This window comes from Diospyros lotus, chromosome 8 (genome assembly GCF_014633365.1).
Source record: "Diospyros lotus cultivar Yz01 chromosome 8, ASM1463336v1, whole genome shotgun sequence".
NCBI lineage: Eukaryota > Viridiplantae > Streptophyta > Magnoliopsida > Ericales > Ebenaceae > Diospyros > Diospyros lotus.
The window spans coordinates 9,324,581-9,339,145 of record NC_068345.1 but is presented as its reverse complement, the minus strand read 5'-3'; the positions used below and the strand labels follow the sequence as shown (position 1 = coordinate 9,339,145).

The following is a 14,565-nucleotide window of genomic DNA, read 5'->3' as shown; positions in this document are numbered from 1 at the left end:
TATCTTTGATTTTCATAAGGCATCCCACAAAAATTTCTAATTAAAGAGAGATTAATAAAAATTAGTTAATTTAACTTAATTTCATTTTAATTAATGGTCATTTCTATAAAATCTATGTTAATAAGTAGGAAAGAGAATATTTATGACTAAAAAACAAATCATAAAAAGACAAAGCCTGAAAAGCAATCTCTTAACCAATGAATATGATTAGTTACAAACTCGACCCATAAATTTCATTTTATGTTGCGATCATATCAGCATTAATGCACCAGATTCCATTAGAACTTTGAAGTTAAACATGTTTGGACGAGAATAGTATTACGATAGGTAACCCCCTGATAAGTCCTCGTGTTACACCTCTTTAAAAAAATACTTAAAAAAAAAACTTCATTTTTATAGCCCTTAAGCTTAGCTCTCTAGGTTGCCTTCTCACATTCTAGATGGTTACACCTTGGGTTATACAAGTATAAATAATCAAAATACCCCTCATTAAATTACAAATCACTACAAAAAATTGACATTTAACTACGATTTTTAACTGTCGTAAAGTGATTTAGCGTTGGTTTTCAAAACCGCCACTAAAACAGTCGATGCGAAGCATTTAGCGACGATTTTCAATAACCGCTGAAGTAACCACCACAAATTATATTTTGTGCAGCGGTTTGAGAATTGCTACGAAATAATAAATTTTGTGACGATTTTTAAAATATTTAGCGACGGTTTCTGAATCGTCACAAAAATTTTCAAAAATATTGAATTTTAGCGGTGGTTCAGAACTGCTGCTGTTTCCCCCCCAAGCGCGCGCGCGCGCCTGGCCGCCACATGGCAATGTTGAAAATTTAATTTCAATTGCCTTCCCTTTCCCTGGTTTCGAACCCGAAACCTTTCGTAAGCACGTGCGCGCGCGAAGCTATTTGATTTGCGAAGCCTCCTTGTTATATACCCACACATATTAATTATATACTAATCTAACCACTACTTTTCAAAATTACATTTTATATTTTTTAATATAAATTAAAAAAATAAATTAATTGATTATATTAAAAATATATTTTTTAAAAGAATAATAGAATAAATTAAAAATAAATTAATTGAATTAAATTAAAAAATAAAAAGAAGAGTTAACATATTTTTTTAAAATTTCTTTTTATAAATTATTAAAATTTTATATATTTTTAATATGAATCGCCACAAAATTTATATATTTATAAAATTTCAATATATTAAATATATATTTAAATTAATTGAATATATATTTATAAAATATATTAAATATTTTAAAATATATTCAATATTATACTCATTTTATAGATCTTAATAAAATATTTCCATCGGTATATATTTTTTATAATAATTTAATTTATATTTTTAATTATTAATTAAAATATACAAATATAATAAAAGTTACAAAGGATATAAAGAGAATAAATTATTTTAAAATTATACAAAAAGGGGTAAAATTAAAAAAAATATATAAAAAAAATTGATATTTGTGAATAATATAATACTAAATTTGATATTATATTATTTATTCAACATCAAATTTGGTGATTGAAAGTCACGCCAAACACTAAAATGATATATTCTTTAGAGAGTTATTTTGCACCAAATTGAAATTGGCGCTCAATTTGATATATTCATTGGAGATCCTCTAATGCCATTTTTCACTTAGAAAGGACCCAATCAACTTGGATTAATGTATACAAATTAACCAAAGCGCTTTGGGAAGTCCAAAATTGGATTCTGATTTGGAGTGAGCAAATCTAGCTAGGTTGCTTGACTTGACTTGAGAGAAGAAAAGGACATATGCGGTGAGTTCTAGGTGTTCTCAGCTTATCTGAAACTGGATCGTTAGTTCTAAGTGCAGGTTGGTTTTTCCAAATTGGTGTCCTGACCGTTGATGGATTTCGGTTCAGGGAGCTTATGATTTGGGTCTGTTCACGGATTTGGGGATCCGTTTGAACTTTTCCTGTTGGGAGTTCTTCGTTTGGGGTCTGTCTTCCGTGTTGCTCGCTGGTTGGAATTTTCTGATTAATTCCCGCTTGGACTCGGCGTGCGATATGGGCTTTTTAGTTCCTGCCTGGTCGCGGTGCGGTATCCGTTCGTGTTGGGAGTCTTGCTCGCCTGTTTGCTAGTGTGACTTCTGAAGCATTAGCTTTAGCAGTAGTGGAGGGATTCTGATTGGTGGGGTGGCCCAGTTACTCCCTTGCTTTGTTCGCATCTGATTTGCCGTGTTTGAAAATTCAAAATTTTGATGTGCCGTGTTTGTGATTGTATTGACTATTGACTTTCTTGAGTATGTCCAGCGATATTTTATACATTTTGATTTATATGTATTTACTTTTGATAAAAAAAAAAAGGGGACATCCAATGAGAACGATTTGAAACTTTCAGATTCAATTATCAAAAAGGGATATTCATTAATTATAGGTTTCCTAATTAATTCCATGAGCTAATTTTTATTAGTTTTTACTTTCTAATAAGAAATAAAAAACTATAGAACCAACTGCTTTCACTGATAAATTTAAAATTGTTAACTGAAACAAAGCAAATGAAACAGGAGTAGAGATCACATGCGAACAACAAATATATATATATATATATAGAGAGAGAGAGAGAGAGAGAGAGAGTGACAAGACAGAGTGTGTGTTGAGAGAGAGAGAGAGAGTGACAAGACAAAGTGTGTGTTGTGTGAGAGAGAGTGAGAGTGAGACCACTCGCTTGCCTCCTTACGCTGCAATGGCCTTCTCGCCTCTTTCAATAGCCTTCTGAGGTCGCGGGGTTTCTCCCACAGCCACATGGGTCGCAAGGGCTCTACCAGTGGCTGCCTTGTGGAAGCCACCAGGGTGTCTTTCCGCCACGGTCGCTTTTTTAGTCGCGTGCCCTTGCGACAACCTTGGCTGAGCTGCGGGAGGGCCCTTCTTGGTTACCCAGACTAGCTAGTCTATGGCCCCTTGTGTCTTTTTGTCGTTAGGCTTGCCCGTTTATTATTATTTTTTATTTAGTCATATTTTATATCATGCCATATCAATAGCTTTACATATACTCATAGATGGCTATCGTTGCTCTAACACGAAAAGATGGATAGAGTTACGATAACCGATCAAAGAGTTCAGATATAGTGGTTATTATGGTTGCCAATTGTCAATAAAAATACAGACAAAAAATAAAACGATGAGAAGACAAAACGACGAAACGATGGAATCTTGACAAGAACATAGAAGGACAATAGTGGTAACAGTGCAAACTGGGGCTAAAAGATTTCTCAAGATGAAGAAAAAAGAACAAAATTTTGGTTTAAACACGAATCTTAGTTAGAGACTGAATCTTTTTGTTCTTTATCGTGGTAGTTGTTACAAGAAATGTGTTTCTAAAGCAAAAACGCATTTCTAGATTTTTTTAAAAATTTCAAAACGGCTCGAGATGTTTTCAAAATTATAAAAATTATCTAAAAATATTTTTTTTTTGATATTTTTATTCATCAGATATGACATTCACTGCACTTTTTCTATTTTTTAACCGTTTCGGTAGCTCAGCTTTCTCCCTCTTCTTGTATTTCATCTTTGTCTTTGTCTTCATTTTGGTAGCATTCCCATCCTCCTTTTGGTCCAATTCATTGAGATGGACCAAATTAAAGCCGAGTTTGGCATGGATGAGTTTGAAATGTCGAATTCTTTTACAAATGAATGAGTTCATTGACGAGGTATTCTCTTTGTTTGTCATGTAATTCCTTAAATTTTTTGGGATCAAATGTAATTCTTTAAATTAATAAATCGCAAGTGTAATTATCTTTTTAATATGCTATCAGGAACTATACTATAATGTAATGCATAATAATGAATATTGATATTATATTTAATACTATATAGCACACTATACAATAATGTATTGAATATATATGATTTATTATGTTGTAATATATATTAATATTTTAAAATAGTATATTATTGTGCTCTTATATTATGGGTAGTATATTATTATACTGTAAGCACCCCCGCCCGGATATCCCAACCGCCCGGACTACCCGAACGGGAGCGCCTACGGGAGGAGAAAAGTAATGAAACACGAGACAAAGACCACCCCGGCATGCATACACAAAAATAAGAACAGCGGAAGCAAAGCTCAAGACATGCATGCACTATGGGTATCCCGCTAACACAGCGGTCACAAGATAAATAAATAAACACAAACTCCTGTGCCGACATACACAAGACTCAAGAAAACACCTGGCACAGTACGAAATAATAGAGTAAATTCTACTTAGACATCAGAGTGGATAGGGATTGACGAGACTGCCTGTACACCACATCGACTCTGCCGTTAAAGCTGACTCCCTTGTTATGGCCCACGCCGCCACTACCTGGAATGATGGAAAGCAAGGTGAGTCGAGAGACTCAGCAAGCATAAGAAAGAAAAGGCAGAAGGCTACACAAAACCAGAAATCTCACCCCAGAATAAACCCCCAGGTACACACAAGCCATGAGACGCTACAACACAACAGCTCAATAGCATAACAAAATAAAAGCACATACCGGTCCTTGGGGCCCACATAAGACACTTGGCACCCAAGTCCCATACCAACCTGCCGCTGCCCTGAAAGGCAACAAATGTCTCCACAAACCTGCGTGCGCTGTCCCAGGCCGGTACTCCCGTCACCTGTATCCGTCGGTACTCCCGACAACCGAGCCATAGGCTCCCTCGGAACGGTACTCCCGTCCGAGAACTAAATACTACTAGTATCCATGCAATGCACATAAAAATGCAATGGCGTAGTGAGCATCAACGTGATACAAGGCGCCCATACATCCAGGCATCAGGCCATGCTCCGCCCACATAGTAAACCACACGCCATGCATATGCTCGCGGTGGATGCAACCTAACCAAACTAGAATGTCCGTGTCCAAGCATTCTCAATAAATGGATATCCCAATATGCATCCCGTACCCATGTGCATATCAAATCATGAACAGTAATACAATGTATCTAATCACGCAGTAAATCACATACCGGTAGAGCTAGTCAGCAGTGCCCGGCACCGGTCAGTGACTAGGAGTGTCCGCCCAACGGTCCACTTCAGGACCGTACCGTAGTCTACCCCAACGTCACCAAACGGTTGACCCCTGCCCCACTGCTCAATAGCTCTAACCAAATCATAAGTAAATCCAAGAAAAATCGTAAATAAAACCCGCACGACTAGGAACCTAGTTCCCCAACTGGGTTCAGCATCATTCCGAAAGGAATGGGGGCGGTACAAACCCCCTGTAGGCTCAAAACGAATAAAATTATAGAAGCCTTGGATTTAATTTAAATTAGAACAAATGAATAATAATTTAACAAATAAGGTTAGGAGCCGAATTAGAGTAAGGGAGAGAATAAAGTACAGGAAATCACGGGGTCTTTCACGGGAATTAAAGATCACGAGAAGAGGGTTAGGAGCTTGCCTTTACATGGCCGTTCCTTGCTTTTCTTACGCACCCGCTGCGAAGTAAAACGTTCGCTGGCAATAAATAAAATTGCAGCTTTAATTAAATAAATCTACCGTGTAATATAATTAATTTAGCCATTTAAAATCCCACGTAAGCGCACCACAATTAAAATCTCAACGAGTCTCATATTTATTTTAAATCCTCGAAGCCAGCTTAATAAATTAAATTTAAATCAAACGACTCAAATTTCCATAATTAATAAACGAGTCGAAACAGACGAAGGGAGGGTATAAAATACGAGAAATCACAGGGTTTCTCACGGGAATTGAAGAATACAAGGAAAGCATTAGGAACTTGCCTGAAATCGGCTGATTCCTGTCTCTTTCAAGCTCCCGATGCAAATTAAATCATTTTCTAGCAAATAACACAATCGGGACCCAAATTAATTAATTTTAATCGCGTAAAATTTATAATTTAAACACATAATGCTTCTACTAATTTTTACCCACGTACCTGATCACTTCCCTTGTCGAAAAATCCCAAAATCCCTTTATTTCCCCCTTATTTTCTTCTTTTCTTCTCATTTTCTTTCTTCTTCTTCTTCTTCTTCTTCTTCCCCCTGCTCCTGTGCGTCCTGCTCTTCCTCTTCTCTTTTCTTCTTTCCTCTTTTCCTTCTTTCTTCTTCTTTTCTTCTCTTCTTCTTCTCTTCTTCCTTTCTTCCTCTCCCCTGTTCTTCTCCCAGCGGCCGCTGCCCCTGCTGCTGCTGCCGCGTTGCTCATGGCAGCGGCTTCTTCAAGCCGCTGCTGCTTCTTGTCGCTACCATGGCCGAGCAAAGCTCGGCCAGCCTCCCATGGCCGCCACCTCCTTCTCTCTCCCTCGTTCGATCTTTCTTTCTCACCCTCTGCTCACTCTCTGCTTCATTTTGACAGAAAAGGCTACTGTGCAAGGCGTAGCCTCCAAGCATACGCCCACAGCCACATGTTTTAAAAAAATTAATTTAGTTTAATTAATTTAATTTCGTTTATTATTATTATGGTTATATTATTATTCCTATTATTTTTTTTGGGGATATTACATATACTTAGGAATTTAGACTATATTGAATTTATTTAAAAATGATTTGGATTGTAGTATAATAAATGTAAATTTAAATAAATATATAATACATTAATATATGAATGTTACAAATGCGTAGGGTTGTAATAGAGTTGAGCTGTAGCTCGGCTCAGCTCGACAATCCTGAGCTTAGCCTCGAGCTCGAGTTCAAGTTTTAGAAAATATGGCTCTATGATTAATTGTTTTTAGGATATGATTCCTACAGTCTTCCCATTAAAGACACTAACTCTACTAGATTTCATAGCTAAAACAAGAAACATACCAAATGAAGGGGTGCGTAGCGGTGGCGAAAAACGACAAAGAAGAAAGATGCAGTGACAAGAGATAAGGGAATGACGAGAGGGTTGATGGTGGAGGCAACGATTGGGTCAATAGTCTCCTCTTCATTTCTGCCTAGTAATAGGAGTTTGCAATTGCAATTCAAATGAAATGAAATTAAAATGAGTTAAGGTTTACAAGTTACAACACTATTTATATCATATAAATTATAAATTAATTTCATATACACTTCTATCTATTTCATTCCAACCCTTATAGTTTTGGATATTTTTCACATACATCACTATCTATTTTACTTTTTAAATATTTCTTATTCTATAATTTTTTTTTCCAGAAAAGATAACAATAACCAAAGGCAATGATTACAACATATTAAGGTGCTCAATAAGAAAATTTAGTTGAACGAGAAATATGCATATAGAGATGGACTATAATAGACAGTTTGGTTGATTTAATCCCTTTGATTGATCTATTAATTTTTGTGATTCATATATATGGTTAACAAATATTAAATATATCTTTTTAATAATACATTTATTATAATAAATCTAATTAACAATAAATGGTTAGAATTAAAAAATAAGATATAATAAATATGTATTATCTAAAAATTAATGTATGGTGTGTTTTAAGACATATAAAAGTTTTTATTTGCATATTACTCAAAATATGTACAAATTTTCATATCTTTTAAATAATTACTATATTTTCATGAAAATATTATTTATATATATTGATGTAATATTACATAATTCATAATAGCCTTATTTAAAATTAATAATATTTCTAATCACTATTATGAATTATTATTAATTTTCGGTAGAACTATTATGATTTATGAATTATTATTGATTTTAGATAAAATTATTATAAATTTTATGGTATCATATCAGTTTATAAATTTTGTTTGTAATAAAATGCTTAAAATGTGCATTTAATACTATATGTAGTGATTAATTTTTTAAAATTTAATGTAATATTAGTCGAGTAAACTAGGTATTACTTGGATGAGATATGCAGTTATTCGATTAAGTTATAAAATACAAATTTACTATATTAATATTTATTCTTAATCAATTAATGATACAAGTATAGAGATTTGTCATTTTGACCCAGATTTATTGTTCGATTAAATGTTATAATTACTCTACTAATGTATCACTAAGTCGATTAATTATTTAATTATTCAATTAATGTTATCTATTATATATTCGAATAAAACAAGTATATAATTGATTAAAAGAAAAAATCAGTTGAGTACAATATTTCTTAGTTGTTACTCAACTAAATATTTTTTTACTCGATTAAAATGATAATTACTCTATTAAGCTTATATATTAGTTGATTAATCTTCAAGTCACAATATATCTTATTATCAATATATTCTATTAATGATATTATTATAATAATTTAAATTTTGATAATTTTATGTTAAATAAGATTTTTATAAAATTATGAATAAATTATTTAATGTATTTATATACAAACATATTCACGAACTGCTCACGAGCCAATAATCAAGCTAGCATGCGAGGCTCTATTCAAGCCAGCTCGTGAACTCACTCAGCTCATTTACAAATCCACTTTTAAGGTTAGATTCAGGGCTAGTTTGGCTAAACTTTTTTTTAGCAGCGTTTAATCTAGGTAGTATTTAAGTAGTTGATAGCGTTTAAATTAAGTAGCATTTAAGCTGATAACGTGTTTAGATAGATATACTTTTAAGTTATCAATGAATATTTATGTGTTTGGTTTGTAAAAGCTAATAAGTTATCAGAATTTGACAAAAAGACTAAAATAGACATATTGCTCAATAATAGGAATAAAATTAAAAAAATATTAAATTTTAATACAAAAAATTAAATATATTAATATAACATACATTAATATTTATAATATATATGTTAACATGTATACCTATATATTTAACTATATATAATATATGTTATATATATATATATACACATACACAGTGAACCAACAATGGAGGCAACGAGATTGGCAGATGGGGGTGACAACGACTGCGAGAAAAGGCAGCGATGGAGGCCACGGAGGCGGCGGACGACAAGCCTGGGCGATGGACGACGGACGACGAGCTGGGGCGAAGACGACGGCGACGGCTGAGGTGATGGACGACGAGCGACGAGGATAGTTGGGGTGACGGCGAGGGTGATTGCAGCGGACGACGCGACTGTGCCTGTTGGAGAAGGTCTGGCGGTGGGGGAATGGCATTGTAGAGGATGAAAAAGATCGGAGTATGGGTTGGAAATAGGAAGAATATATGAGGATAAATTCGTAAATGAATCGGTCAACTCAGCTTTTAAAGAATAGAGCTTTTGCAAAAGCTGGCCCAATGTGGCTTTCTTCAAACGCTGTTGGAGTAGCGTTTAAGCTACCCAGCGTAAACGTTCATAAATGCATCCAAACACTCTAATAGCTTATAAGCTGTTAATACAGCTTAAAAGCGGTCAAACCGCATAGCCAAACGAAGCCTCAAGAACAACTCGTTTACATTAATGAACGAATTGGAATGAGTTTTTAACGAATCAACCACTAAGCCACTCGTGAATAACTCAACTCATTTGTGACCCTACAAATGAGTGTCTATAGAATTTTGCTTAAATTTAAGGATAATGCTAATTATTATTCTAAGAGCAATAGTTAAGTTATAATAAGTGTACATTATTTTGAAATAAGGTATATTTATTACACATTATTTTTAACATCTGAATAATTATATCTATTAATGATAAATGTATCGTATTTTGAACTATTTAATTAATTATTAGAATTATTTAAAAATTAAAAATAAGGTTATCTAAAAACAAAGTGCATCTCTTATGGTATAACTATACAATCTTTAAGCTAATAGTTAGAATTAAACTAAATTTAAAAGGTATAGTATCATTTAAAAAAAATACCTACATGACTTTGATCATTTGACTCAGACACTTTTTAAAATTTAAAATTTACTCTCAACATATGAACTTTATCCGTATCAGAAACCTAATTTATATAATGGAAACCTAATTTATAGTATAAAACTATAACTCACAAAATATAAATTATATATAAAACTTCACTTCACATTAAAATAAATATATTTTTAATATATATTAAACTAAATATGACTTTCCTTGACAAATACATAAAGTTTACGCAGTCAAAAAAATAAAAATAATTTTTTTTATTTCTATATATATTCAGGGCATCTCATATACTAAAATGAGTTGCAAAGCACAAACTAATAAAATAAGTTAATGACCATCTAAACATAGAAGATCCAAAAAGAAATGGTAAATTTTATTTATTAGTGTTCTAATTTATTTAAACTGTACTAATAGTATATATCTTATTTTTTATTACCAAAACATGTAAATGATTATGGGCGTGCAAATGGTTGGTTCGATTATTGAACCAATCGAAATTCAATAATAGGAAAAATCGAACTGATGTACAAAACTGAACCGACTAAACAAACCCAAAAACCGAACTAACTGAACAAAATTCATAAAGACTAAATCGACCAAATAAACTAAACAAATCCAAAAATAATCAAACAGACCGAATTAATGTTCGGCCTTACTATTGTCGTCGATCACCTAGTTGACCAGTGATTCCAATGATCGAAACCAATCATTAGATTCCCTCAATCACGCTGGTTTATATATTAAAAAATGATTTTGATCCAACAGTTAAATTTTTTTTAAAATTTAAACATTAATTTTATTATCAAAAAACTCAAAACTTGTTTTGAAAAAATGTTGCCGACCACCATCCACGACAGATTCCGATGATCGAAATCAACCATTTGATTCGCCTTGGCTCAGTGACCCTACATACCCAAAAATCAATAGGATATAATGGTTGGATTTCAATAGATCTAGGTTTTAATGTATAATACCTACCCACAAGAAGTTGTTGAAAAACTTACCAAATGGGCCATCAAGGTTGATGGGTGAGCACAGTGGTGAAAATCGGAGGGAGAGAGATATGTTGGGTCAGTGTCGGCATTGGAGGGAGATGAAGGGTTGAATGAAGAGCTAAAGAGTTGAAGATAAAGGGCCAACTAGAGACGAAGATGAAGATAAAGGGCTAGAGACAAAAACGAAGATGAATGGCCGAAGAAGAAGATGGAGACATTGAGTTAGAGATGAAGGGCTGAAGCTGAAGGTTAAAGGCCTAAGGTAGAAGGAAGGATCGAACATACGAACATCGGTTTAGTGTTTTCGCATTGTTTTCTGTTTTCCTTTTATACTGTACCAAAAGTGATGTTTTTTTGTAATTTTGGTCAATTAGATCGCAGCTAGGAGGACATTCCCCCTTCCTATATATCAGCCAGCTCTCTTTAGAGCCAGGTATGTTCTTTCCTGCCAACTTGTCGATACTCTGCATCTTTTTACTAGTATACTTACTTGAGCTTCGGAGTGTCTACAGGGGCCAACCGGCCGGGGGAGCGCAACCTAAATCACACCACTTTCTTTTCTCCCTTTGGGTTATTACATCAGTATGAGCCAACGAATCAAGGTCGATCAATCCTGAATGTCGACATTTTGGCGTTAGAAGGAGGGCCCGCTCTGATCAATATCAATGCCGAGAACGAGAAACACAAAAGGTTCCGAAGTAATGACCAACCAACCTGCAAACCATGCTAGCTAACTATCGGAAGTTCCACCAGTTGGGGGCACAGTTGCATCCATTTCTATACCCCTGCCGGTTGGATCCGTCCTTGGTGTCCCCCATGGGTTCCCTGCCAATTTGTGGCCCCTACCTTTAGGTTAGAGGCGATGCAAGCCTGGCAGTAGTGTCAAGAAACATTGGAGAATACCGTCATGCAGCTTGCTGATGCGGTTGGGGTGTTGGCCCAAACGCAAGTTCAAATAGCTCAGATGCAAACGGAGGTCATACTACCCGTATGAGCCTCTCAACCTCTGGGCGGAAGGCTTTCTCCAGACGGAAGAGAAGCTAGAAAAGACCTACGACGAGCTGGATAGATCCATTCCTTAAACTTGCAATCTCGAATATGGGAAGAACGACGTCATTATGATGATGAACTTGAGGTGCATCCCACTGAATGGAGGATAGGCGTGAGTCCTTATAGAGATCGTCGTGAAGAGGTTTATGAGGAAAGTCGGCGATACGAGGATCTACGTCGAGGGGATAGCTCAGTCAGAGTTAGCCCCAAGTTGCGCCACCCATCGCAACTCGCCAGATCGTGAGATTAGTAGACGACCTCTTTCGCGAGATCGCTATTCCCCAGAGCAAGGCACCATATGGGAAATGCGGTCTCTCATTGGGCGATCTACGAATCAAGACCCCGTAGTGGAGGAATTACTATGAAGGATCCAACAGTTGGAGGCGAGATATGGGGCACATGATCGAAGAGAAGGCCGCGAAAAGAGGACCCCATTCTCTAGGGAAATCAAGCTGGAGCCTCTCCCCTGCAGATTTAAGGTCCCCAGCATCCCTCAGTACAATGGGGATAGTGACCCATATGACCACCTGGATGCGTTCAACGTTCAGATGGACCTGTAGACTTCTAATTCATTGGCAAAATGCCAAGCCTTCCCCACTACCTTGGGAGACATACCTCAGGCATGGTTAAGAAGGCTCCATCCTCACAGTATATGTAGTTGGGAGGAGTGTCAGAGGAAATTTATCAACCAGTACAGATAGCTCCAAAGGCAGCTCGCCCCAACATGTCACATTGTTATGGTGTTTTAGTGATCTGACGAATCCTTGAAGGATTACATAGAGAGATTCAGACACTAGGTCAATAATATGGAAAACCCCTCGGATGAGAGTATCTTGACCGCAATCTCTACTGGACTTCAGAAAAATGGGAAGCTCTACGAGAGAATCTATAAGTCCCCCATGGGGGACCTGGGCGAATTCTACAAGCGAGCTGCGAAGGAGGTTAGATGGGAGGAAGCTTTTGGCCCGAAAAAACCCAGCAACCAGAAAAAATGAGCTGAAGGCACCAGCCAGAACAAGAAGAGAAGCAATGGCGACAATCATAAAGAAGACTAAGGGCTAAATACCAATGATCATGTCGCTAAAAAGGTAAGGAATGAGCGGGGAAGGGAGCGACCTTCACGCCAGTGTCGATATGAGAATTATAATGTCATATCTGATAGTCAGGATAAAATTTTCGCCACTGAGAGAAATATGGAGGACTTTTGGAGGCCTAACCCCATAAGGACTCCCAACAAGTTCAGAAACAAAGATAAGTTCTGTGCCTACCATAATGAGTTGGGGCACGTCACCTCCGAATGCTCGGCATTAAAAGACGCGATTGAAGAACTAATCAGGAGGGGTCGTCTGCGTGACTATGTGGTGCTGCCAAAAGATCAGCAGCCCCAGCAACTAGCTCAACCAAATCCTCGTTAATCTCCTGAGCTGGACCAAACGCCTGTAGTAAGAACTATTTTTACCATTCATTGAGGGCCTCATATTGCAGGGACTTCTACAAATCCCACGAACGTTATGTTCGGGAGGCCGATCACCTTCTGCTTGTTGGATGCGGTGGATAAGAAGGACCATCTAAAAAGGCCAGACTAGCATCAGACGACATTGTTTTCACCAAGGAAGATTCTAGAGACGTGCACTGGCCACATAATGATGCCTTTGTAGTCCAAGCTCGAATTGGCAACATAGAGGTACGTAGGATTATGGTAGATACAGGCAGTTTAGTGAATGTTATGTATAGGGGATGTTTTGACCAGATGAGACTGGGGTTAGATTAGCTGATAGCATCCCCAGAGCCGCTTTATGGTTTCATCGGCGACACAGTAATTCCAACAGGACGTATAAGACTCCCACTTCAGGCCACAATAATGGCAAACTTCCTTGTCATCGATAGCCCCATCTGCGTACAACGTCGTCATGGGGAGGCCTTCCATGAACGACTTGAATCTGGTTGTCTCAACCAGAGCCCTGGCAATCAAGTTCCCAACTCCAAATGGGATCGGATGCGTAAGGGGCAAGCAGTATTCGGCAAGACGCTGCTATGAAGAGGCATTGAAAATAGGGCTCAAAGGGAAGAAGATCAATATGGTCTCTGTAGGGGAAGTGCGAGTCATCAGTAGCAAAGGAGTCAGTCACGACCTGGATTCGCGCAAGGTGGACTGCGACCGAGCTGCTAGCCCGACAGATGAACTGGAAGACATTGTGGTCAGTGACATCGATGTTGAAAGATGTCTCAAGCTGGGCAAGGGCCTCTCCCTCGAGGTAAAATCCTAACTGATTGATTTTCTTAAAGCAAATTTAGATGTATTCGCCTGGAACCATAAAGATATGGTGGGAATAAACCTAAACGTGATGCTACATCGACTCAATATCGATCCCAACCATAAGTCAGTTCACCAGAAGAGGAGACCCATAATAACTGAGTGTTACGCGACCTTGAAAGAAGAGGGGAGACCCATTATCCGACTTGGGTAGCGAACCCAGTCCTTGTGAAGAAGAAGAATGGAAAGTGGAGGACCTGCGTCGACTTCACAGATTTGAATAAAGCATGCCAAAAGGACAGTTTCCCTCTCCCCAGAATAGACCAGCTCGTGAATGCAACAGCTGGTCACCAACTTCTCAGCTTCATGGATACTTATTCAGGGTAGAATCAGATTCCTATGAACCCCAAAGATGAAGAGCATACGTCGTTTGTCACAGATCGAGGGTTGTATTGCTACAAGGTGATGCCCTTCGGGTTGAACAATGTGGGAGAAATCTACCAACGCTTGGTTAATAT

General features: G+C 36.8%; 1 pseudogene; it reads left to right on the top strand.

The window, feature by feature from the left end:
• Positions 1 to 241: 241 nt before the first annotated feature.
• Positions 242 to 360, top strand: LOC127809001 (5S ribosomal RNA; annotated as a pseudogene).
• Positions 361 to 14,565: the final 14,205 nt, after the last annotated feature.